Source organism: Ursus maritimus, unplaced genomic scaffold, assembly GCF_017311325.1.
Source record: "Ursus maritimus isolate PB19 unplaced genomic scaffold, ASM1731132v1 scaffold_20, whole genome shotgun sequence".
In the NCBI taxonomy this organism is placed as follows: Eukaryota; Metazoa; Chordata; class Mammalia; order Carnivora; family Ursidae; genus Ursus; species Ursus maritimus.
The window spans coordinates 17,623,999-17,650,264 of NW_024424453.1; the positions used below are offsets into that span (position 1 = coordinate 17,623,999).

At 37.6% G+C, this 26,266-nt stretch overlaps 1 long non-coding RNA gene across 3 annotated transcripts in view; it reads left to right on the forward strand.

The window, feature by feature from the left end:
• LOC103678262 overlaps positions 1-26,266 on the forward strand; it is a 76,244-nt gene that overhangs the window by 45,762 nt on the left and 4,216 nt on the right. For all 3 annotated transcript variants that reach the window (XR_005836550.1, XR_005836551.1, XR_005836552.1), the window contains one exon: positions 22,274-22,380. This is a non-coding gene — a long non-coding RNA (uncharacterized LOC103678262). The remainder of the gene's footprint in view (positions 1-22,273; positions 22,381-26,266) is intronic.

Genomic DNA, 26,266 nt, shown 5'->3' on the forward strand with positions numbered 1-26,266 from the left:
CCACACACATCTCTTTAAACCATACTTAATCTCCAAATATAGGTAACAAGGTCATAATGTCACCTAACACGATACAACTATACTACTTACCGTTGAAAATGCAACGCATTCCCCAGAAGAAGAGGCAAAGTCCTTAAGTGATGTTTACTCTTTTCTTGATATCCTGTAACTTAAATACTATGATATAAAATTAATAATTAAATACCATGGTGATAAGTCGATATGTCTTATAAGGGAATAGGATAGGAAAACAAAGATATTTGCTATACACATCCACACAACATATAACAAAGTAAGAAGGAATTGTCATAACAATTACATTTCTTGTCTCTGTAATGTGGTCATAGCCGACATTTATAATTGCCTTCTTCCACTACTTACTCTGTATTACTTTCACCTTTGGCAAGCACCTCAATTGGTCGTGGTTCTTTACTTAGTGGGATTATCCAAACATTCATTCCTAAAGGGTGTGGGACATTAGTAGTAATGTCTGGATTGGGTTATTTTAGTTTTCCATTGACTTTAACACAGGCATGGTAATACTAAGAGATGCTCTATAGGATCTCCTGTATTCCAGACATACTCTTCCTTGCCTCTGTTGTTGTGTCAGTACCATTTCCTCTTGGTAGCTGGGATCGGTCACCTCAACTGACACAATAATTCCCCTTCTTTACCTGTTGATTTAAAGGCATGAAGAGTCCAAAGTGCCAGGGTGGCAGTCTCAACTTCCAGGTAATTTCAATCATTACTTTGTCTCCTGGTATATGCATTCCTCACTCTGGTACTAAGGCTTCTAGGCCAGCAGAACATAAGGTTGCAGGAACAAAGCAGAAATTTTGCTAATGGGTCACTGTAGGTAATGGTGAGTGGTGCCACTCCCATTTCCACCCCTTGATTCCTGGACTTGAGAATCCTGACTGTAGGGGAAACAGCAGCATATCCTGGATTCTGATTCTGAGTGCGTATAGCCTCCTGGAGAACCTTACCCCAGCCTTGCGGGGCATTGCCACTTAGTTGGTGCTGTAACCAAATCTTCAAAAGGCCAGTCCATCATTTTATCAAGCCAGGTGCTTCAGAATGGTGAGGAACATGGTAACACCAGTGGATTCCCTGAACATGGGCCCATGGTGTCATTTCTTCTGCTGTAATATGTGTTCCTTCATCAAAAGCAATGCTGTGTGGAATACCATAATAGTGGATAAGGCATTCTATGAGTTCACAGATGATAATTTCGGCAGAAGCATTACTTGCAAAGAAGGCCAATTCATACCAGAGTAAATGTCTATTCCAGAAAGAACAAAATGCTGTCTTTTCCATGATGTGTTTAATGAAATCAGCCTGCCGCAAGGCTGATCCCCCTGGGGAATGGAGCCAGACGAGGTCATCCTATTCACTCGATTATTAAAACTCTCCTCTGCTGAGGTCACCCTTTGATGAGTGAGCATTTTCATAGGACACAAACAACCTTATGAGTTTTTTCCCCATTCATAGAGGTCTATTTACGCTTCCAAATTTTCTTGTCACCAATTTTACAATCATGCTTCTTCCAAGCTCCTGACCATCCAGCCAAACCATTGACCACAGCCCATGAATCAGGATATAATTACACATCTGGCCTTTCAAACACTTTTCTCCTTCTAAGCAAAGTGAACCACCAGGTGTCCTGCTCAAAGTTCTACCCACTGAGAGGATTTCTTTGACCACTGGTTTCAGGGATATCCCAGAAAGGAGCTGTAGTGCCACCGCTGTCTGCTTTCAAAAGGTGCATGCATATAATGCCAAACCATCTATACCCCAAGTCTGCGTCTTTTCTTCCTCTGTCAAGTGATGGTAGGGAACTCCTTATGAGTCTGCAAGTGCATAATGAGAGAGAAGGCAGTGTGGCAGGAGAAGGGACCATGGACATTTGGGCCACTTTTTCATGTAACCATGCCTTCAGGGCCTGCGCGGGCCCAACTGCATATATACTACTTCCATTTGATGATGGTGTGCTGCAGTGCACACCCAGCTGTATGGCTTGGAGGGTCAGATGACATCTATTTCATGATGAGTAATTTAGGTTCCATGGTGACTGGGAGCCTATGCTCAAGTGTTTGGTCTCTACTAAGGCCCATTGCAAGCCAAGAGATATTTTCAAAGAATAATTTTCTGCAATGGATGGCAGAATTTTGTTCTGAAATTCTAAGGGCCTGCATTAAAATTCACCTGTAGGGAAGCATCCCTATCTACCCCTGACTGTTCAAGTTCCATTGGATAAGTGGCAGAGTAGCTTTAACAGCAGCCTGGACCAATTGCAGAGCCTTCTCTTGTTCTGGGCCCCACTCAAAACTAGCAGCATTTCAGGTCCCTTGGTAAATGGGCTGGAGTAACAGACCCAAATAAGGAATATGTTGCCTCTAAATTCCAGAGTCCCATTAGGTATTGTGTATTTTTGTTGTTGTTGTTTTAGGAGGGGCCAGATGCAACAAGTTATCTTTCACTTTTGAGGGGATATCTCAATATGCCCTATACCACCGAACCACTAGAAATTTCACTGAGGCAAAAGACCCCTGAATTTTTGTTGGATTTATTTCCTATATTCTCTGATAAGCAAATGTCTTACCAATAAGTCTAGAATAGTTGCTATGTCTTGCTCACTAGGTCCAACCAGCACAGTGTCATCAATGTAATAGACCAGTGTGATATCTTATGGAAGGAAAAGGTGATAAAGGTCCTTGTGAACTAAATTATGACAGAAGTCTAGAAAGTTGATATACCCCCTGAGGTAGTACAATGAAGGTGTATTGCTGGCCTTGCCAACTGAAAGCAAACTGCTTCTGGTGGACCTTATGGACAGGGATAGAGAAAAAGACATTTGTCATATTAATAGCTGCATCCCAGGTATGCAGAGATGGGTCAATTTGCTCAAGCAATGAAACCACATCTAGTACAGCAGCTGCAGTTGGACTCACTGCCTGGTCAAGCTTATGATAATCCACTGTCATTCTCCAAGATTCATCTGTCTTCTGCACAGGCCAGATAGGTGAGTTGAACGGGTATGTGGTGAGAATCACCACTCTTGCCTCTATTAAGACCTTGATGGTGGCACTAATCTCTGTGATACCTCCAGAAATGGAGTATTGCTTTTGGTTTACTGTTTTTCTAGGCAGAGGAGGCCATAGTAGCTTCAACTTGGTCTTTTCCACCATCGTAGCCTTCATTCCACAAGTCAGGGAACCAATGTGGAAACTGTGCCAGCAACCGAGTATGTCTTCCAATTGTGCATTATAGAACTGGGGAATAATCATAGGACAGGCTCCGGGACCCACTGGTCCCATTGTGAGACAGACCTGAGGTGAAACTCCATTGATCACCTGATCTTTTAAGCCTCTGCTCTGACTGGTGGCCCCAGTGACATTTTCGGTCTCTTGAAATTAGATCAGAGGCAGTAGTCCCAGAAGGGTCTGATTATTTCCTTTTCCTCAATGCCCACTGGTTACACTGGTAAAAAAACAAACAAACAAACAAACATAGGTCCCTTTGGGGAAGACTGTGAGAAATATTAATAGCAACCATTTTTGGTAATGTCTCAGGGTCCTTCCTCAGTGGGACTTGGTCCCCCTTTCATTCAAGGGGTTTGAGTATATAAACTGGCTTAAATACAGGAACTGATTGAGGGACTGTGACCCTCTGTTTTTATGATTCAGATTTGACTTTTGTTTACTTGGTCCAGAACTTTTGTGCTACAAGTACAAGACATCAGAGAATGAGGGAAGGGAGTGCAACTCAATCTAATGTCTCAGAATAAAATATGAATAGACAAATAAATAAGCTAACTACTTTTCTGGCCAAATCCTAAAATGTGGATTGGTCTAATTAAGCCCAACGGTCTCCATTTTTACCCATCTACAAATAGTGTCTTTACACATACACTACTTTCCAGAAATAAGTAAACAAATGATCTATTAATAAAAATTAAGTACTTAAAATAATGTATTATAAGCTTATAATAAATTTCATCATAGTTAAGATTAGGGGCTACAGAAACATCCAATTAGAATTAGCATCCCAGCTTTGCCAGTTGTTACTCTAGGCCTCACTTTCTTCTTACGAGGTCCATGCTTTGGACAAGTCATATTTAATGTCTCCATGCCTTAGTTTCCCTCCTTGTAAGATGAGCATAATAATAATACTTACCCAAATGAACTGTTTTGAGGATTGTCTTATTATATATAAAGTGCTAGAACCATGCCTGGCACCCAAATAGTAAGCACTGCAAAGGCATTAGCTATTATTTTGTTACTAACTTCTACTTTTTAAAGAAAACTCTCTTGTGAGCTTGATAGCTGACATTTCTATCACACCTGCATAGCTCAGTTTTTTAGAAGTACTTAATTGCTTTCGCTTTTAAAAAAATACTTAAAAATATTTTTTCTCTTCAATTTTGGATGAACAGAATTAGAAGAAATACATTTATACAACTAACCCTTAAACTGAGGATTTCTTAGAGCAGTGTTTCTCAAACTTAATAGCACATCAGAGTCACCTCCAGGCCTTGTTAAATTGCAGATTGCTAAACCCATCTCCCCAGCTTCTTCTTCAAAAGGTTTAGGGTAGAGTCTGTGGTTTTGCATATCTAAATGTTTTCAATGTAAGCCTGATGCTACTGGTCTGGGAACTACACGTGAGAACTGTTGTCTTAGTGAATAAAATCTAATGTTTTTTGGAGAAAGAATTTTGAAAATGTATGTAGGAAATTTATTCTCTTTCTTTGTGTATATATGCATATGTGTGTATATATAGTAACTGTTTAGAAGATTATGAAATTGTTAATGTATAATTTTCCATATAGTTAAAAAGGTAAATCTTGCCAAACAAAAATCATGTAAAAACAAATATTTAGGAAGTTTATGTAACATTGTTAATTAAGTTGCTATTATTTGGAATGTTATCTTTTATTTCATAACTATGGCATTTTTCTTGCTAAAAATTCATTTTTTCAAAACAACTAGTTACTCATCCTTTTATTGTCTGAGAGATGATTACTGCTAATTTAAGGCAAGAAGACTTATCGTGGGGCACCTGGGTGGCACATTCAAGCAGCTGACTCTTGCTTTTAGCGCAGGCCATGATCTCAGGGTCCTGGGTGGGAGCCCCACAGACTCCACACTCAACACAGAGCCTCCTTAAAAGTCTTTCTCCCTTTCCCTCTTCCCCCCAACTTCAAATAAGTAAATACAATCTAAAAAAAAAAAAAAAAAAAAAAACGAAAGACTTCTTTCATGCTCTTTATGCCATCAACCTCAAGGTAAGTCTCTACTAAAAATTAAGCAAACAAATCTTTTCTTGCATCTGATTTGTGTGTTTGTGTGTGTGTATGAGATTACTTTGATGAGATGTAGTCATTTGGCAAACTTCAAATTATGAAGTTCTTTACTGAGTTTGTCATAGGTATTAGTTGCACAGTAATAGTAAATAAAGTCGGGGAAGACTAGTCAAAATAGTAATGAGCTTGAGGGCATCTGGGTGGCTCAAGTCTGTTGAGTGGCTGACTCTTGATTTCAGCTCAGGTAGTGATTTCAGGGTCATGATATGGAGCCCCGCCTTGCTCCGAGCTCAGAACCAAGTGTGCTTGAGATACTCTCCCTCTGCCCCTCCCCCTGCTCACACTCTCCCGTTCTCTCTCTCAAAATAAATAAATAAGTCTTAAAAAAAAACCAGTATTGAGCTCGTATCTTGTATTTTGAGTTTTCTAAGTTGTGCATAAGTGAAAATGCAGAATAATATATACAAGATTCTTTTGTTCTTCCCTCTGTTATGAAATCATTATCCAGGGACTGACTTTCCAGTTTTATCATACGTGGTATTTTCATGAGCAATATTTAACACACTGTTTAAGAATATAGGAAGGAAATAGGATTGGCGGAGTGAAAACATGGGAGCTTCATGCGGTGGAAACACAGAATTGAACCAGTAACAATTTATTCCATTTTTCCTTATCTCACTGACAATGTGGATGTGTATTAGTTAAGCAAGCACTTCCTTAAGAGAAAGAATTGACTTTTCTCACTCTTCGTTAATGTATATAGTGTCCCAGAGCTTCTCGTTTCGTCAAACAAAGATGTGGAAAACATCTTCTAGAATTCTGCCAAGTGATGGGGTAGATAGTGTTCCGGATCAGGGGGGGACACCAGTGTATGGATATCATGTGAGACCAGAGGGTCTCCGGCTTAAAGGAACATCTATCTATGAAACCAATTTAACTAAAGAGTGGCTCCATTTTTGTTTCTGTGTTGGTTTCTAGCGCCATCCTGCTTTATTGTACAGCTCACAAACTGCCACACGCACAGTGTGGCACTGCTGTAGCTTTTTCAGTAAGTGCCAAGTTTACGTTCACACCCCTAAGCTTTATGGGAGTCAGTGTTTTGAGAATTATTAGCAAAACCTCTCTTCTAGTAGTGGTTTGATTTAATCCATTCTTTGGGAATTAGGAATAGTATAAGTAATTAAATTCTATCATATTATTAGATGTAAGAAATGTGTAATATGATATCATTTTTGCTTCAGAAACCTAAATATGACCTGGGCTTGATTTCCTGGCTCTGTCCTTTTTGTACAGAAACCTTAATGAAACCTCCCTAAGCATTGGTAACTAATTGTAAGGGAATTGTAAGGAAATTATTACCCCCTCTCTCTTTAGGGTTTTGTTATGATTAAATAAGTATGTTTTACCATTATGATTGTTATTTATATTATTAATGCATCCCTGTTCTCAGCTCTACTTAGATAGATGTCACTACACTATAAACATTGTTTACAGCTTTCAGATGATGCATCACTGCTCTAAGTGGGAAATAAATGTCTTAGAAGAATAATGAGAAAGTAAAGTTTTATTACTTCTGGGTATTAGGTGTATCTAATCTAGCATTTTCCACACTGAGCAAATACATGCTCCCACACTACTGTTGTATATATGTGACATATTTCTAGTTGTTGATATTTGATTCAAATAATAACTATAATTCTTTATGTGTGCACTTATGTAAACAAGCCACATACTCTCCGAATTTGTTTCCCAACATTATTTTCCCCAATATTAGTTTTCCTGAAGACTTGTTCTAAGTTGAAAATCCATAACTCAGTTAAGTTGTATATCTCAAAATATGTGACAAACTTGCTTCAGAGTACATTAAGGATATTTAAGAACATTTACACAATCAGAATTTTTTAATTAGAAAACACTTTACTATCATTTTATAGATAAAATATTGTTTTACAAATAGTATTGTTTTATATTATTTATTTCATTCATAAGAAAACTGAGGTTCCAAGTATTAGTTAATTAATATTCATTGACATCATGGACAGGTATGACATTCTCTTTTTATACCCAGTCTTTCACGGATGCCCTGGTGCTTTCTCTCTGTTCAAAGGGACTTAAAACACTTAGGAATGTTGCATTATTCATAGGTCTGTGCATGAAGTTGGCAGAGGGGCTTATGCATGAGGGGAGCTCATCCATGGAATCCCTACCACTTGTGTGTTCATGGTTTCTCTATCTCTCTTCTATTTTCATATCATTTTCACTCCTGCTTTGAATTGCTACAGTCTTCCTCATTTGGGGGAGAAAAATTTGCTAATTATATATCCCAGAATGGGCAAATATCTAGAATATATAAAAAACTGTCCAAACTCAGCAGTGAAAGATAAACTGTTGGCCTAGAATTCTATGTCAAATGAAAATATGCTTCAAAAATAAAGGTGCCATTAAAATATTTTAAGGTAAAGTAGAATTTGTCACCACCACAACTGGACTACAAGAAATGCTAAGGAAAGTTTTTCAGGCTAAAGGGAAATTACAGCAGCCGAAAACTTGTGTACTCATGAGGAATGAAGTTCATGGAATTGGCAAATGGAAAAACTTTTTTTCTCTTAATTCCTTTAGATACTTATGAATGATTAAATCAAAAATTATAGCCCCAAAGGAGTTTATAACATATAAAAGAGGTACTACATGTGACAACTGTAGCAATAAGGATGCAAGTGGAGTAAATGGACCACATGTTTTCAGTGTTTCTACATTAATGTGAAGTGGTATAATATTAGCTCTACTATGCTGTAAAAAGTTAAGAATATGTACTATAATCCAGGGGGGAAAACTCACTAAAAATTATGTAAGTGATTATAACTAAATATCCAATAGATATATCAAAAGCCAGAAATTTTCAGTATGGATAAAAAAACAAGAGCTGATTATATACTACATATAGGTATTACACTTTAAAGATACAGAGGGGTGCCTGGGTGGCACACAGTCAGTTAAGCATCCAACTCTTGGTTTCAGCTCAGGTCGTGATCTCAGGATCGGGAGATCAAGCCCCATGTTAGGATCTGTGCTGGGCGTGGAGCCTGCTTAAGATTCCCTCTCCCTCTCCTTCTGCCCCTCCCCTCTCAAATAAATAGATAAATGTTTTTAAAAATAAATTAAATAAATAAATAAAGATACAGAAACCACAAAAGATCCCAAATAGCCAAAGCAACCCTGAAAAAGAAAAGCAAAGCTGGAGGCATCACAATTCCAGACTTCAAGTTATATTGCAAAGGTCTAGTAGTGATCAAAACAGTATGGTAGGTGCACTGTGCAAATTTTGATATGTTGTATTGTTATCATTCATTATAATTTTCCTTTTGATTTCTTCTTTTATCCATAGATTATTTAGAAATGTGTTGTTTCAATTTTCAAATATTGCCAGTGTAAAGATATTTTATTACTAATTTATAATTTAATCCAATAAATATAATAATAATCCAATAATATATCATAACTAAAACATATTAGTGAGATCTATAAAGCTTAAAACATAAGCATAGTATAATATCTTTGTAATTTGGGACTAAGCAAGGATTTTGTAGACAGAAATAAGAAGGCAATAACCATAGAAGTAAAAGATGATAAATTAGACCTCATGAAAAGTAAAAACTTCTGTCATCAAAAGACATTTTAAAAAATGAATAGGAGACTCAAAGAGAGAAATATTTACAAACATGTATTTGACAGAAGACTGCTATCCACGATATATTTAAAAACCTCTTAAAACTTAATTAAAAGACAAAAAAATCAATTAAAGTAAGTAAAATATTTCAATAGATATTTGGCAAAGGAAGAGATACAAATGGCCAATAAACACATAAAAAATGTTCAGTATTGCTTGTGACAGGAAAATGGCTATTAAAATCACGAAAAGATACCTACACATCTCATCAGAATGGTTAAAACAAACAAACAAAAAAAGAATGAGTTAACTAATGACCTAACTGTTGGAGAGAATGTGGAGTAGTTGTAACTCTCATACATTATTGATGGGAATGTAATATGGTACAACCACATTGGAAAAAGCTCTGGCAATTTTTTATGAAACTAAGCATATGTTTATTTTTTGACACAGTAATTCAATTCCTAAGTATTTAAGAGAAATGAAAACATATGTCCACAAAAGCACTTGACAAAAATGTTTATAGAGCTTTATTCATAATAGCTAAAGCCTGGAAATAGCTTGGGGTTCCATGAGAGGACAATGGATCAAGAAATTGTATTATATTCTTACAATGGAACACTTCACATTAATAAAAAGAATGAACTATTGGTACATACAATGGCATGGATTAATCTCAAAAATACCCTGCTGAATGAAAAAAGCTCCATACCTACAGTACATACTGCATCGTTTCCATTTATAGAATCAATAAGGAGGCAACAGTTTTCTATGGTAAGAAAAAAAATCAGAACAGTTGTGGTGCCTGTAAAGGGTGGGGTAGGAATTTACTTGGAAGGGGCATGAGGAAGCTTTCAGCCCTGAAGCTAATGTTCGGTGCCTTGATAATGGTCTAGGTTATGCAAGTGAATATATTTGTAAGAACTCATCACATGGTACACTTAAGATTTATACATTTTACCGTATGGGAATTTTACCTTTTAAGAAAAAAAAAGGAACCCAATACAAATATCAGATAATAGTTAATCACAGGCATGCTGAAGTATCTAGTGGAAGTGTACTGGTGTTTCCAACTTACTATGAAATGCATAAAAAAAATTAAGAAGCTTTGATTGATGGGTAGAGAGATAGATGGATGGGTATTTGATGAAGCAACTATAGTAAAATGTTCATTGCAAAATGTAAATAATGGATATATGGGTGTTTGCTATAATGTATTTCAACTTTTCTGTATATTTGAAAATGTTTATAATTAAATATTGGGAAAAGCCAATGCATATCTCTTATTAGTTATTATTTGCCAAATCCATTTCACTAATCAAGTTGAACACAGTCTTCAAGATAAATTTTATCAAAGAGAAAATGCATATGAGATTTTATTTTTCTTATGATTTCCACATTTTTAATGTTTCGCTGATAGATATACATGCAACATTTGTTGGCATGATTATTTACTTTTCTTTGTTATACAGTGGTGATTATTATGTGATTATGGATTCAGTGACAATATATGTTAGATGCTGCTGAATGGTAGTGGTTGATGATTTTGATGGTGTCAGTATTCCCACTGAGGCAGATTTTTTAAGTCACTGAGTACAGAGTTGGGAAGAGATGCTCACAGTTGGTTCCTGTGAGCCCAAGCTGGCTCCAACATACCTCTGTTCTGACCTCATCAAAGTTAGAGATTGTTATGGACAAAATTATGTCCCTGCAAAATTTTTAGGTTGAAGTCCTACCTCCCACCCCCATCCCCATGTAACTGTGCTTGGTGATAGGGCCTTTAGAAAGATAATTATGGTTAATGAGGTCATAAGGGTGGAGCCCTAATCCAATAGGACTGGTATGTCCCTACAAAAAGAAAGAGATACATGAGGATCTTCTCTACACATGTGCACAGAAGAAAGCCCATGTGAGGACACAGGGAGAAGGCAGTCATCTGTAAGCCAGGAAGAAAGTTCTCACCAGAAACTAACCCTGAAGACACCTTGATCTTGGAATTCTAGCCTCCAGAACTGTAAGAAAATAAGTTTCTGTTGTTTAAACCTCCCAGTCTGTGGTATTTTGTTAGGGCAGCCCTAGCAGAGTAATAGAGGAATCATGCTTTATTCCCTGATAGAATGCTGTAAGATTAGTATTACTATTTCTTCTTAAATTTTTTAAGTATTCCAAGTATTTTGACTGATGAGTTTGGACACTGATCCTATCACTTTTGAAAATTACATATTCTAATCCAAAAAATCTTCTTCTCTACAAGGAAGGTGGCCTGAATCACATTGTTTTTCAAAAGACACTGTTATTTAATGAGTGCCATGTTCCAACTGTAGTTGGAGTATATCTATATCTATAGGTGGCTAGAAAATTAGCAGTACTTTTTGTCAGATGTTTTTGAAGAAGGATTTATGCTAATAGTGATTGACTTTGTCTTATGCTAAGACATTAATTTAATCAGTGGCTCATCTTCTCTTTAGCTAAAAATGTGATTAGGTAAATCACATTGGGAAAATAAAACCCAGAGGCAGAAACTAATTGAAAACATTGCTTTTAGGTAATGAAGCACTTACACATCCATTTTGGGGATTCATTAAGTTTTATTTGGGGGGAGTTTTCGCATAACTCACTGGAAAAACAAATAATTGGGATTGAAATATATAATTGCCAAAGTCATGGAATATGGCAAGGGAGGGGACTTTGGCAATTCATTTCATTTGACCAAACAGTTCATCAAAATGTTTTTAAATATTGGAGCTGCAAAGATTTAAAAAAAATGAACAAGGTAATATTCTACTACTTAAAAGTAGTTTAGTAGAGGAGAAACACCTTTACATCTCTTCCAGGTGATAAGGGCAATTGAAAGGAATCCATTCAAACCCTCCCCTTGGGGCGCCTGGGTGGCTCAGGTCCTAGGATTGAGCCCTGCATTGGGCTCCCTGCTCAGCGGGAAGCCTGCTTCTCCCTCTCCCACTTCCCCTGCTTGTGTTCCCTCTCTCACTGTGTCTCTCTCTGTCAAATAAATAAAATTTTTAAAAAATAAAAAAAACCCTCCACTCCCCACCCCCCACCCCCAGCTCAACCAAGCTTATAAACAAAACTCACAGGTGTCTGCACTTGGCCCTAATGCTTTGTTTTCCTAGGTTACATTCTTAGTAAATAGACCCCAATTACAAAACATGTTCTTCTCTAGCCTGAGCATAACTCACATCCTAGACAGAGGCCCTCGAGAAACCTGCCACCTCCTGCTCCACCTGGCCAAAAGTTGACCCCCACCTCACAACCCACTCTGCCTCCCATGGGGCAGCTGCTACCCTCTCAACATCCTCCAAACCCCTGAAAAGGCCCAGCCTAACAGAAACTCGGTTGACATTTCTCTAGAATGTGTGGCCCCTCTCCTTCCTTGGAGAGGGAATAAACTCTGTCCTGCCTGTTGCTCCACACTTGGTGCTATTCTTTGTCTCCGGCGTCACAGGCCACCCTAACAGCAATGAATATCGTTTATATGGGGTGCTGCTATAGGAACACAGTGAGAGATCAATTCACTCTAGGCAGGAGACAGTCCAGAAACAATGTTGTCGTTTCTCTCTCTCCCTATCTCACAACTTTTGTATTTTGAAGATAACTGCTGAGAAGGGTCAAATTATCCCTTCAGAAAACTAGAGGAAGTTACATTTGTCCCAAGTCCTGTGGTTTCCTCGAGGCCCAAAGAAGGCCATTCTAGGTAATGACAGAACCAGCGGGGTACCTTCCTTTGGAGAACTGCAGAAGCATCACCGTGGGTGGAGAACACTTCAGCAACGAGTGAGCACACTCAGGGTCAATGAGTACCATTCTCCGAAAAGAGAAAACTGACGTCTGAGAGGTGAAGCTGTTTTACCAAAATGAAAAGAAACAAACCAATCCCAAAGATGTCCAGGAACAATTTTGCTAGTTGGTAAGTCTAGATTTTATGACACTCATTATAAACACGAAGACTGTTTAAAGAACTGTCCAAAACTTTTCCAGAGACAGGACCAGCTGCATAATTCTGGGCCCAGGGCAAACCAGAAGTGCTAGGTCCCTTGTTAAAAAAGTATTAAGAATTTCAGGGAAGCAACTGCAGACTTTAAACCACATATGGTATCCTGTGCTTTTATACTTATTCTGGGGCCCGGGAAGCCAGTGCTGGTCAGAGGGCAGTATCCCTTTAAATACCGAAGCAAGCTAAAGATACCCCATTTCTGTCTGGTATAGGAAATCACAGATTGTAATAAATGTGGATCTGAGTCCTGGCTCCACTGTTTATCAGCTTTTGGGTTTGGGGCAAGTTATTTTCAGTTTCCTCATTGAAATGTAGCCATGCAAATTAACTCCGTTGCAAGGTCCAGCATCACATGAATTACATGTGTGAATTTTATTCTGGTGAATTTAACTGCATATATTATAAATAAGAATTAATGAAAATTGGTGATTTTAAAATCTTGCTATTAGTTTTAGAACAAGAATTACACTAATTAAAACAATTTTTTGCTTTTCTTGATTTTTCCCCCTTCTTGACCATCAGTTTCATTCCTCATCCCAGTTGTGAGCTGCCAATCACAAGTGAAACTAACCATAAAGATCATTTTAAGATCAGAAATATTTATTATTTAAACAAAAGTTATATATTTAGAATTAAAGAACATAGTATCACGGACATTATATATTCCACATATTGTATTCTTCATGTAATCTTTCACCCTTACTTTTTGGTATTCATAGATAGATTATTTTAATGTACATAGTGCTTAGCAATTCTAAACATCCATTTTCTTACCCTTAATCTACCACTCCTGTATAGAAAATCAGCACTACAGTACTAGTTCCTGCCTGTGGACCTCTCGCTCTGGGTAGCTTGGCAACTTCCTTCACTGTCTCCAGTACTAGAAAGCTGGATTTTCTGGTACATCATTTAAAAACTGGCTCCGAGGCTCAAAGTATCTATTTCCTGAGCAAGATCATGGTTATGTTCTCTCCATTAAATAGAGAGAGCAGCAGAGGGCAGAGTACCTCTGCCAGTACCCAGCCTCACTGTCCAAGCCTACCTCTCTAGGAAGTTGCAAAAACGGAAGATTCATGCTCCTGCTGACACTCTGTGAATTCCCACATGCATTATGTGATGCTTGCTGCTGTGTGCCCCCAGTTTTTACAAGATAACACTTAAGTCATTGTTGGATAACAAGGGCATAAACTATTCACTTCATTTTACCAATACAATCATGAATGCTCCCTAAACACCCCCTCCCATTTCCAATATGAACACTGAGATGTGGTTCATTCTCTATGTATCTATGCAAAGCCTTGAAGGGTAATCTAGAATTAGGACCCACAGGCAATCCATCTGTGCCTCACTTGGGTGTAACTCATATCTTTATGTGCCTGGTTTCGAAGCAATTCCCAGTTTCTGAAGTCATGCACTAGATTTCTCCTAAACAAGATCCCTATTTTTTCCCCATACCTCTTGATTTACAAGCCATCTATGAGAGATCCTGAGCTCATTCACATTGCTATAGTTTCATCAAGGGCTGAATTCCAAGAAAGAAAACTTGGAAGCAAAATGTTTCAATGACCCTCCAATGGGAAACAGTTAACTGGAGTGGTTGGGATGGGTTGTATGCATGGATAGATTTTTAAGGAACAGCTAAGGCAGGAGAACTCCCAGGAGTAACTGGTGAGAGAGAGCTGGTAAGCAATTCTAAGTCAAAGTCCTTAATGACTGTCAGAAATCAGAGACGAAATACAAATGCCAAGTCTCCAGGGCAGAAGCAAGTGTTAAATGAGAAAAAGGATCAAAGGTCAGGAAACAGATGGAGATGGAATTTAAGAGTTAGCAAGCCAGGAACATAGGAATAGGGATGGTCTGAGATGACAGCCAGAATGTTGTGTGTTTGGGGCTTATTGTTACCTCTGGGTGGTGATGGTTGCACAACTCTGAATATACCGAAAACCACTGAACAGGACAATTTGGAACGGTGACTTTTATGGTATGTAAAATCTACCTAAATAAGTCTGTTTTTAAAAAAGTATATGTTGGGGTACATTAAAAAAAATCAAGGAGAAAGAGTGTGGTAGGAATCTGTGTACCTAGTAATCGTAAGAGCCTTAGATGTTAACACAAAATTTTTGTGGATGTAGAGAATTGAAAGTGAAATCGCATCTCCCAGCCATGGCTTCCAGCATAGGCACAAATCTTGATATTATTAAGACATTGTAGATCCAAGAGACCAGCGGAGGGATTACATTAGTTTTCTCAATCTACAAAGCGTGATATTAGCACCCGCTGGTATGAGAAAGTGAGGAGTTTATTTTCCAGTCTGAGGTATTCAGAGTTATCAGAATATCAAAGGCATATTACAAAAAATCATATTTTTCTGAATTTAATGATAGGATTCATATGAAATGCTTTCTCTAAATCATTATCTTAAATGTTTTTGTTCTACAATTATTTTTAGAGACATATGAGATGTAGTTGACAATATGTTTCCATTTTTTTTTTTCCTTACCAGTATGAAGCTCAGTCATGACTCAATTTACTCAAGCCAATCATTTAAGCAAATTATTTAAGACTTGGCTCAGGTCTAGCAGAGCACATACAAATATTAAAATGTAAAATAAACATGTAATGGATATTATTAGACCATGTCCAGCTCATAGCTAATTTTGTGGTAGATTGTATCATAGTTGTATGTCCAAGAACATTCTAAGTTTGTTGAAAGCCTCTGCAAAGTAAAGGAACAGGAATGTGTAAACACGGTTAAATAAAACAATGGTTTTAACCTCTTCTTTGGATGTGTACCAAAGTAATGGAGGGAAAAATTACCACACCAACTGACATACAAACATTTAACTTAACGAATATGTATTCAGTGTATTGTTAATTAGTTTTCAGTGTATGGTAAATCTGTTTTCAGAACGTTTTCAAATGTTCTTGGATTTTAATATAATTGAAAAGAGGAGAAAATCAGAAAAATGGAACAGTATGTCCTTGGCCACAATGCCTATGCTACTTTCCATTTAGTTAGCACTCACTGAGTGACCATTCAAGAAATTTAGTAAAAGATACCATGCATTTGTCCACTCAGGATATGTATTGAATCCAACCATGTCCCAGTCACTGTGCTAAAAACTGGGATTATACAGGTGACAACTTGGACATAGTCTGCCCATGAGCCTACAAACCTAATTGTACATACTGTGTGAGGACGATGAGAAGGAGAGGCACTGGAGAATCCATAAAAATTATTTAACTCAATGGGATGAAGGAAGAATAGCGAAGAGGAGGGTTAGAAAGGCTTTGGGAGTAAAGACTGAGCCAAGTCTTATATAGAAGCTTCCCAGGTAAAGGGAAGAAATAGAAGATGGATGAGTAGAAGAAAATCCAGAACAGGAGATGATACGAAAGGAGGAAGAGGAATGACCAATAGCATAGTATATGAGGAGTTTGCTGGCAATGGTTTCTGATGAACATAGCAGGAAGTGATGGGAGAGGAAATGACAGAGATGCAGAGGAGCCATGTGTGCATTCTAAGAGGAGGTTGGGCACTATTCTGCATGTATTAATGAGGCACTGAAGCATTTAAATAGGGAACTAATGTGGTTTGAAATGTTTTTGGTTACATCATTACGACTATGTATATGGAGACAGTTTGAATACCTTTGTGGTATTAAAGAAGAAAAAGAGAAAAATCATTTGAGAAGCAAGATCTACACACATAGAGCAATTGATTAGAAGTGAGTTAGTGGGGGTGCCTGGGTGGCTCAGTCGGCTGAGCATCCAACTCTTGATTTTGGCTCAGGTCATGATCTCAGGGTCGTGGGACTGAGCCCCACATCGGATTCCACCCACAGCATGGAGTCTGCTTGAGATTTTCTCTCTCCCGCTGCCCCCCCTTGCTATAAATAAATAAATAAATAAATAAATAAAATCTAAAAAAAAAAAGAAGAAGTGAGTTCATGGAAGATAAAGTAGTTCCAAGGAAAACTGATTTCTAGCTAAGTGCATTATAGTACCACCAGTCAAAACAGGGAATGTAAAAAAAACATGCCTGGGGTAATAATAATTTTATTTTGAATATGTTGAATTTGGGATACTGTTGTTAGGTCCAGATGGAAATGTCCAGTAAGCAACTGGATATGTGAATCTGTAGCTGAGGACAGAACTCTCCGTGGGATCAAGATTTTTGGGAATTTCAATACATGGTTAGTCATTGAAAGCAATTAAAAAGATGAGATTATCCAATAAGTATTTGTCCAGTAATGTATCCTAGGGAACATGGACATTTAGGGGTTATATGGGAAAAAAAGTTGTGAAAGAGGTAAAGAACTGCAAAAGTATGAGAACCAGGAGGGTGTGATGTCAGGGAGCAGAGAGCCATGAAGGGTCAGTAAATAAAGACTTACTTGTTTCCATTGAATTTGGAAATACAGAGGTCACTGATGAACTGTGCCAAATCATTTCCATGGAGAATTAAGAAAGTAAGCCAGATTGCAAGCAGTTGAGAAATAAATGGAAAATAAGATAGAAATACTTTTCAGTTGAGGAGAGGAGAGAAGAATTCTCCATGGTGTATAGGGAGAAATGGAAACAAGAGGATACCTTTTTCGGATCAGGGGGATAAGCCTAAATTTTGGCTAAACAGAAGAAAGAAAAAATGAAGTAAAAGATATCAGGCGTGGTCATTTCAAAGGAGTAAGAGTGAACAGAAGAGAAGGGAGATACGAGGAAGATAGATGGTGTCTGGTGCATGTTCTCAGTCCAAAAAGGAAATAGGCCCAGGGTCCAGAGGTTGACACAGTATACTGGTACAGGTTGGTTAATTGAGATAGAGTCAAACAGACCAGGCTGCCACATCTGAATTTCACATATTTCCAGCTTGGACTTGTTTGTTTTGTATGTGGTAAATACGTCCTTGAAATTAGGAGTGACTTGAATCTCTCTTCTCTGTCCTGCATTTGTGTGTGTTTAAGTGTGTGTTTCACAGATCAGCTCCCTCTCTTCTATGTTGTTTCCATTTTTATAATATGTTTGGGTCATTTTCACAATCAGAAAAATATTGAAAATATTTCCATTATTAACCTAATGAACAAGAATCAATGGACTGAAGAAGTAGAAGTTGAAGAAAAGCATCTAAGTTCAGTGGGTTGGGAATAGACAGTTTCTGTCTTGTAATATTAACTTGCAAGGCATTAAATCCACAGACAACATACACTTAAACAGGAAAAATATATACAAACATTGAAAGCAAACAAATTCTATATATTCACTGAAAGTAACCAGACATTTTTTTAAATGCTCAATTATTTTGCATTATTTATTTTTAGAGGCTATAAACAAACCCACTTCTGGTAGTCTTGTGTCCCCCAAATTCAAAACTCATCACAGTATAATTATGATAGGAAGAAATATATTATGAGGACTGAACAAGAGCAGAGTAGAAAATAAATTTACAAACTTGTAACAATTGTCATATATTCATGAGTATATACAATTGAGTTGAACAAAGACATTTGAGTTTGAAAGCTAAGCAACATGGTTTACAAAATCATTTTTTATTGAATTATTGTAAAAAGTATTCAATAGCTCTATTACTATAAACTTTTAAATTACATTTCCAACATTTTCCCTGGCTATTCTTGAGCATTTAGTTTTTTTCCTCATATAATTGAAGATCATCTTAGCCAGTGTTTTTAAAATTTAGGAGTCTTTTGTATTAAATTATTATATGAATTTTGAATGTATTGATTTTTAAAATCTTGAGTCTTCCCATTCAAAAGCATTGCTTACATTTCCTATATTTTACAACAGTCACTGAAATTACAACTTCAGTGCCAAATCACTGAAGAAGATTCAGTCTTCTTCTTCATGAAGGCTCTATCCATTTCTTATTAAATTTATTCTTAAATTCCAAAGTTGTCTCTATTTTGCACAGAATTTCATTTTTTGTTTTTTTACTCTTTCCTTTTCTAGGATGGATAAAGATAATATGGCTTGGGAGATGCAGAAAATAAATTTAACAAATGCGTTTATAAATATAATAATTTAAAATAGGTATATTGCATAGTCTGTGAGAAAGACAGAGGGTGTAATAATTGCAAAGATCCTGGGGTGGGAGTGTGACTCTGACATTTAATTGTCAGAAAGAGGCTAGTGTGACTGGAGTGTAAGCAAGTAAGAGAGGAATGGGAGATGAGACCAGAGTTGCTGGATCCTAAGGGTCATACAAGGTCTGTGGCTTCTACTCTGAGAAGACTGCTAGAATAAAAACAAGTAAGTCAACCTTTACTGAAGCACCTCAAGAAAACCTCTCAATGACCCATTTTCTTCCTGTTCTCCTCCACACAAAGCAGGAGGGATCTGTGCATGATTCAGTTTCTTCTTGGCTTTACTATATGAACCCTGGTTTCAGGGACTCATCCAGTGCAAGAGTTCATGATTGTGCATTAGCTGTCCACACCATGGCTACACAACATGGAACACAAGGCCTCACTGGCACACAGACTCCCATAGACATTAGGGTCCATTTGACTAGGAGGAATAGACACAGAGGATTTGGTGGTAGAGGAAAGAGAGCTCATTTCCAGCCTTCACCTTCCCAGAATCTCCTGCTTCAGAACCCAAAACAATATTTATCTTGGTCCAGTTCCACATTGTCTCTGCATTCTCACCTTCCCATATGTCAAAGAAAATAATAAAATAAAAAGTCACAAGTTAACATGAAGTTATTTCTATACCCCGATACATAGCATTTATTATAAGTATTTATTTGATTTTTTACAATGACTTTTGTATAACATGATATTGTTCAACAAACCATACTTTATTGTAAGCAATAGACAAAGTCTTAGCTGTACAACAGAGCTATAGTTGGCCTCTTCACAGAACTATCTATGACTGTGGAATCATTCTGCTTGAAACAATGAGTATAAATATAATTAAAACAACTAATATCTTTTCAACACTTATTATTTGTTATAGATTATGCTAAATCTTTTATGCATATGATTACCTCTATCCTCCAAACAAGCTAGTGTGGGAAGCATTACTGATATTTCCCTATTGCAAGGAAAGACCTGTACAGGGGCAAACACATGTCAAGTGGCAGAACTGATCTTGTCTGCCTCCAAATCCAGGGGACCTAACGTACTCACATTTACAAAACCACTCAAATTTAAAGGACACAGAGCAATTGCAAAGACATACAGCTGTACAAAATCCTCAGTTCCAGTTAACCTGTTGAGACAGCGAAGCAGAACAGTTCAAGACTTGTTTCAGTGAGCGTCACACGGCCTTCAACAGAGAGCAGTGTGCAGGAACAGCTGTCTGCTCTCATCTCTGTCAGGATACTGCAGGCCAACGATTACATTTTTATAGCTCAAGGGCATTCTCTCTCTCAGAGATGTAGTTCTAAATTGAGGGCATTAACTGAGCCTCTGCTTTTCAGTCTGTCTCCTGAACCTCAAGGGGTATTACTTTGGAGGGAAAAAAAAAAAAGAGTGATCAAGAGCAAGAGAGTAAATGTGCTGTACTCAGCTTCTCAAATGTGAAAAAACATGACTGGTGTAATATACTATCATCATTAGCAGCAGCATTATTATAATCATCATTATAAGTATTTGTAAACAAACTCTTTCCATGGTCAAAGTGTTGGATATGATCTCTTGCACGAAAAAGTGAACCTCTCTAGTCGTTCCTTCTCGGGTTAAACTGCTTGGGGCTGGGTGGGATCCATGCAGTCTGGAATCTTCTGTACAATGTCCTGGCCAGGTTCCCTTTGTAAACTGTTCATGAGGTGGTCCTTTAAAACTTCTGAGGAGCTGTAATGACTAGAAAGTAATACATTAAATGAAAACTGTTCATCCCCCTCTGAAAATTCTGTTCCTTGTTTTTGGTTTTAACACACTGAGATGCAAAGTTACTTCTACATAGTTCAAATACTTGGAAATAACCAGCCCACGCTTCCTTCTTGCTAAATCTTTATTTTTCTGGACGAAATAGTTCCAGTTTTAGCTGCTTTTCAAATGAAGCTATATCCAGGTGCACTGTCACTCTGTTGACTCTTAAGACACTTTCAGTTCTGCAACGCTATTTGAGATGAGACCCCAGGAGCTAGATGATATTTCAGACACATTTTTCGCATTGCAGAGGACAGTAAAACTCTCTGTGGCCTTCCTTGCTTGGACACTGGACATCTGCTAATGTAGATTAAGTTTGCGTCCACTCACTTGAGATGACTGAATCATACTGAGCATAGAGTCTACTGAATCATTTAGATTTTTGCTTATTTTGCATGAATGTTGGTGACTTACTAATTAGGGTTTTGTTTGTTTGTTTTTAAATGGATGTCACATCATATAGTAAAAAGGGCACTGGACTTGAAGTCAGAGTATTTGGATTGAATCCCTGCCACGATATTCATGAACTCATTCAGCAACTTACAACAAACTCATAAATTTACTTCTTTACCTCTCAATTTGTTTTCTCATACTTAAATTGAGCTTGATAAAGATTGAAGATAAAGTATACAAAAGGAGTTTGTAAAGACCTGTGTGCGGGGCGCCTTTGTGGCTCAGTTGGTTAAGCATCTGCCTTCAGCTCAGGTCATGATCCTGGGGTCCTGGGATTGAGTTCTGCGGGGTCGGGCTCCCTGATCAGTAGGGACTCTGCTTCTCTCTCTCCCTTCGCCACTCCCACTGCTTGTGCTCTCTCTCTCTGTCTCTCTCTCTCAAATAAATAAAATCTTAAAAAAAAACCACACCTGTGTGATCATTAAATACTGCTTTTTTAAAACTTAAAATGAGAGCCTTTTCATTCATTCTTTTTAATTCCTTCATGTGATTTTTGCCCAACTGTTTCATTGCTAAAAGACTTTTAACAAGATATAGTATAGGGTTAGCGATTATATTAAAGATACACAAAATAAAATAGTTGGACTCTATTGAGAAGTAACTGGTGTTTTGCTCATAAAGAAGTAAAATCGTTCTTTTGCTCATAAAGAAGTAAAATTGTTTTTTTTGCAAACTGTAATGATATCATTTATTTCAACCTCAGTTGGGGAAGAAAACAATTATCCTGATTTGGGGGTAAGATGAGTGGCTGACTTTTTAAACAGAAATGCTTCAAAGTCAGTTAACGCTTCTTAAGCAAAGATGGGGAGAGGGAAGAATGGGTGATGCTCTTAGTTTGTTACAGTTGCTTCAGATTATGATAATTAGACTCCCTTAAGGTCTCAGCATACTGTACTTGTCTTCAAAGAGCTGCAGTTCTTCTTACCAGTGCATTCTGTTTATCACAGCAAAACCAAGTTCTGAGAACAACTCCCAGCGAGGGACTTGGGGGTACTAATCGCCTGTGACACCACGGCTACTACTGTGGCTTGGCACAGACCAAAATGAAGCCAAGGTGAGTGCTTTTCTAATGTTCATGGAAGGCTGTGATTGTGTCAAGGACACTGCCGAGCCCCCTTCCTGCTTTGCCACAGCCCATCAGCAGAGCAATGAATGCAGATGTGTAGGCTAAAGTGCCCCTGGTAGTAAAGAAAACCAGATTGCTTTTTTCTAACTGGACAAGTTGTAGTTTCAGGAGCTTTGAAAAGCCAAACTCGAATGCTCTTCTGATGATGGATTATAAAGGAAGGAAGGACTAGTTTCAAGAACATAATGTGGGAGGGGATTATATTATAGTCTGAGAAGCATCAGCAATAACAAAGATGACAAAACTCTTGCTTAAAGATTAGCAGATCTACTCTTAGATCTTAGAAAAGCTTTGGGTTTATTTCTACTAAGTCAGTAAAAACAAAAAATCATGTCCCTTCACTATTACCTAACATTTTCACATCCCTTATTCCCCATTCCTCCACCCTCTTACCACTCCCTCAATAAGGCTAAAGAGCAAACTGAAATCCAGGAACGGGACGGCTGTCACTGAGCATAGCTTGTGTCTGCACTGCAGAAGAAAAAGTCTATTCATGAAGACTAATAAAGAGAATTTCACTGGGGCACCTGGGTGGCTCAGTCGGTTAAGCCTCTGACTTTGGCTCAGGTCATGATCTCAGGGGGTCCTGGAATGGAGCCCAGCCCTGCTTCTTCCTCTCCTCTGCCCTTCCCCCTGCTCATGTGCGCGCTTGCTCTCTCACTTAAATAAATCTTAAAAAAAAAAAAAAGAATTTCACTTAAAGGCAACATAATTATTTTATTAGTAAAAATTCAGTTTACCTATGAATTTGGAAATACTTTTTTCAAAAATATTATAAGAAACTTTAGGTACAGAAGTTTTGTTCGAATGTCCTATTTCACATGTCAACATAGGAAGGAGTGTTAGAGGCGTGCCTGGGTAGCGCAGTCGTTAAAGCGTCTGCCTTTGGCTTAGGGCGTGATCCCGGCGTTCCGGGATCGAGTCCCACATCGGGCTCCTCTGCTGGGAGCCTGCTTCTTCCTCTCTCACTCGCCTGCTGTGTTCCCTCTCTCGCTGGCTGTCTCTCTGTCACATAAATAAATAAAATCTTTAAAAAAAAAAAAAAAAGGAAGGAGTGTTAGAGATCCAAGATAATTTCTCTATAACTGGACAGTATTATATTGGGCTTTTTGTTTAATAAAGCTGGTCACCTACCATACTCTGCATCTTTATGCTTACTGGAAAAGCACCCATACTTTCATATGATGACACCCTTTCTATCACGATGATTGATTTAGGGAGCGTTTTCTGTCATATAAACTCAGAAGCAGAGAAAGCCAGGCCTTAATACAAAAAAACAAAATAAAATGAACAACAATAAAAAATGTAACAGAGAGAGGCAAGAGATGGAGAGAAAGTTTACTTGTTTCCCCCAAAATATTAGAGCTAGACCTTGTTCTTAGTTTATGAGCTCCACACCCTAACAATTCAATCAAAATCTTTACGGGTAGAGAGCCCAAACACTGGTACTTTAACAAATCTTGCCAGGTTAGCAGCCAGCTTTGAGAACTGGTTCTAGACAGTTTGGCTGAGGCCCAAATGCATCTATAGTGTGGGGCTTGAAAGATACCCCAGTATCTGCTCAATCAATAATTCTTGGTTAATATACTTTGCCAGAATTTTAAAATACATCATTTGTGTCATGTTTCATTAAAATATATTCTAATGCTACATTACATTTTGATCAGTTGGCTCAAAGAGAAATTTGCAGCACATTTCTGAATTGTCATTCCTTTGACCAGAGAGGTAAAAAAAAAAAAAAAAAGTAAAGGCCTGCAGTTTCAGTGTTAAAAACAAAATATATGTGATTGTATTGGTTTAATAAGAGTCTTAACTTCATGCTTTTCAACACCAAGCATAAACTGCAGTATTTCCCAGATTCCCGGAGATAAATGCCTGCAGTTACTTCCTAAGTGTTAACAGATTTCGCAGATGTTCATGAAAATGATGTTTCCACCATCTCCACCTGCCTTTTTTTTTTTTTTTTTTTAAAGATTTTATTTATTTATTTGACAGACAGCCAGCCAGATAGGGAACACAAGCAGGGCGAGTGGGAGAGGAAGAAGCAGGCTTCCAGCGGAGGAGCCTGATGTGGGGCTCGATCCCATATTGCCGGGATCACGCCCTGAGCCGAAAGCAGACGCTTAACCGCTGTGCCGCCCAGGAGCCCCTCCACCTGCCTTTTAAGTAGGAAACATGTAAGTTTCTCTGTGGAAGAGTGGACCAGAAATTAATCAAATTTTTATCTTTTAACATGAAAAGTAAAATCTTCGAAGTGTCAATTTTGTCAGATTTTCTTAAAAACTTCTTTTGGCCTCTTATTTTCCCCTTTCAAACGTTGGGCCAAATTTTTATTGCTTTTCTCATTCTTCGATGAGTTTTTCACGTATTTCTTCTGATATTTGCTCTAGATTTTTGATATGCACTTCACGCACTGGAAGATTCAATCTGGTTTGGACATAATTTCTTTTTAATTTAATTTCTATAAGCCCCTTCTCTTTAACTTGGTACCTACTTCTCTGTATCCAAATTAAGAAGCAGTGTTCGCATCACCCAGCTTTGTTACCTTAATGTCTCCTGATCTATCCCTGAGGGAGATAAAGATTGATGTTCGTAAAGGGTATCTTCACATAATTTAGATTTTGTCTGTTAATGTCCAGCAATTTGCTTAGTCATAAAGTAAACATAAATATGGTGAATCCAAATATTTCCCTTAATGCAAACGTTTAAAAAGTCACCATGCCTTCATTCTAGGATGATGGTGTTCGCTTTTCTTATGTTCATACAAAGGCCAGTTACCTTACTTCCTTCTCAAGTCCCGCGTGACCGGTATCTGGCCATCTGTGTGACTGACCAACATTCAGAGCGGTTGCCATCACAGAGTGGTTCAAAAGTTAGCTTTGTACATCGTATTTGTTTGATTGGTTACTTGTTTTTGTCAGTATATTTCAATTCTCTGAATCTGCCTAAAATAGAGCACTCAAAATGTGTTCACTACGTTAAGATTTTTTTTTTTTTAGAACTCAACAAGTGAGGTCAAGTGCCAAATTTTACTTCTTCACCAAAATGTTCTTTTATACCTATTTTTAGTTATGCTATCATTGTGTTTAATTGACATATCCTATTATTTGTACCCAGAATTAATCTCTATTTTCTTCCCCTCTTTTCACGTGTCCCACTGTTCCATTGGCTGAAATTTCTCTTTGGTGCCACTCAATGAGTAGAATTATATATCAGCAAACCTTTCATTTTTTTTGTTTTTGTTCTAGGAGATAGAGAACCTTTGATAAAAAGATGGAGAATTCTTCCATTTTTTATAGTGTAGATTCACTGTTTCCAAACAGCCTAGAGAGGAACATATCCAAAGTATATTGCAAGGAATATTTTAATGTACTGTCCCACTGGGAGGAAATACTGTTTATAAATTTGGCAGACATGTTTTATTCTATCAGCTCAGAAATGATGGCCAGGTAATCTGAAAAAGTGAAACAAAGAATTAATCAAACCAGCAAGCGAAGAAGATCCCAAAGAAAGTTGTTTCTTTTCAATGCTGCTAAAAAGTCTCATTTGAATTACTATTTAACTGAATGTCTGCGCGTACTTATTAATTAGGTTACGCCAGGACTGTACTAATTCCTGGAGATTCAGAAGGAAGAAACTGTACTGATGGACGCTAGTCTTATCTCCTTAAATCATCGAAAAGATTCTTTTGATATAGGAGGGCTGGGATTAATGTGTCAATAATAAATAAGAATAAAGATCTAATGGCTTGTCATAGATCAAACTGGAACTTAAAGCAATACGTAACTGAATCAAAGCGCTGTCCTGATTTTTA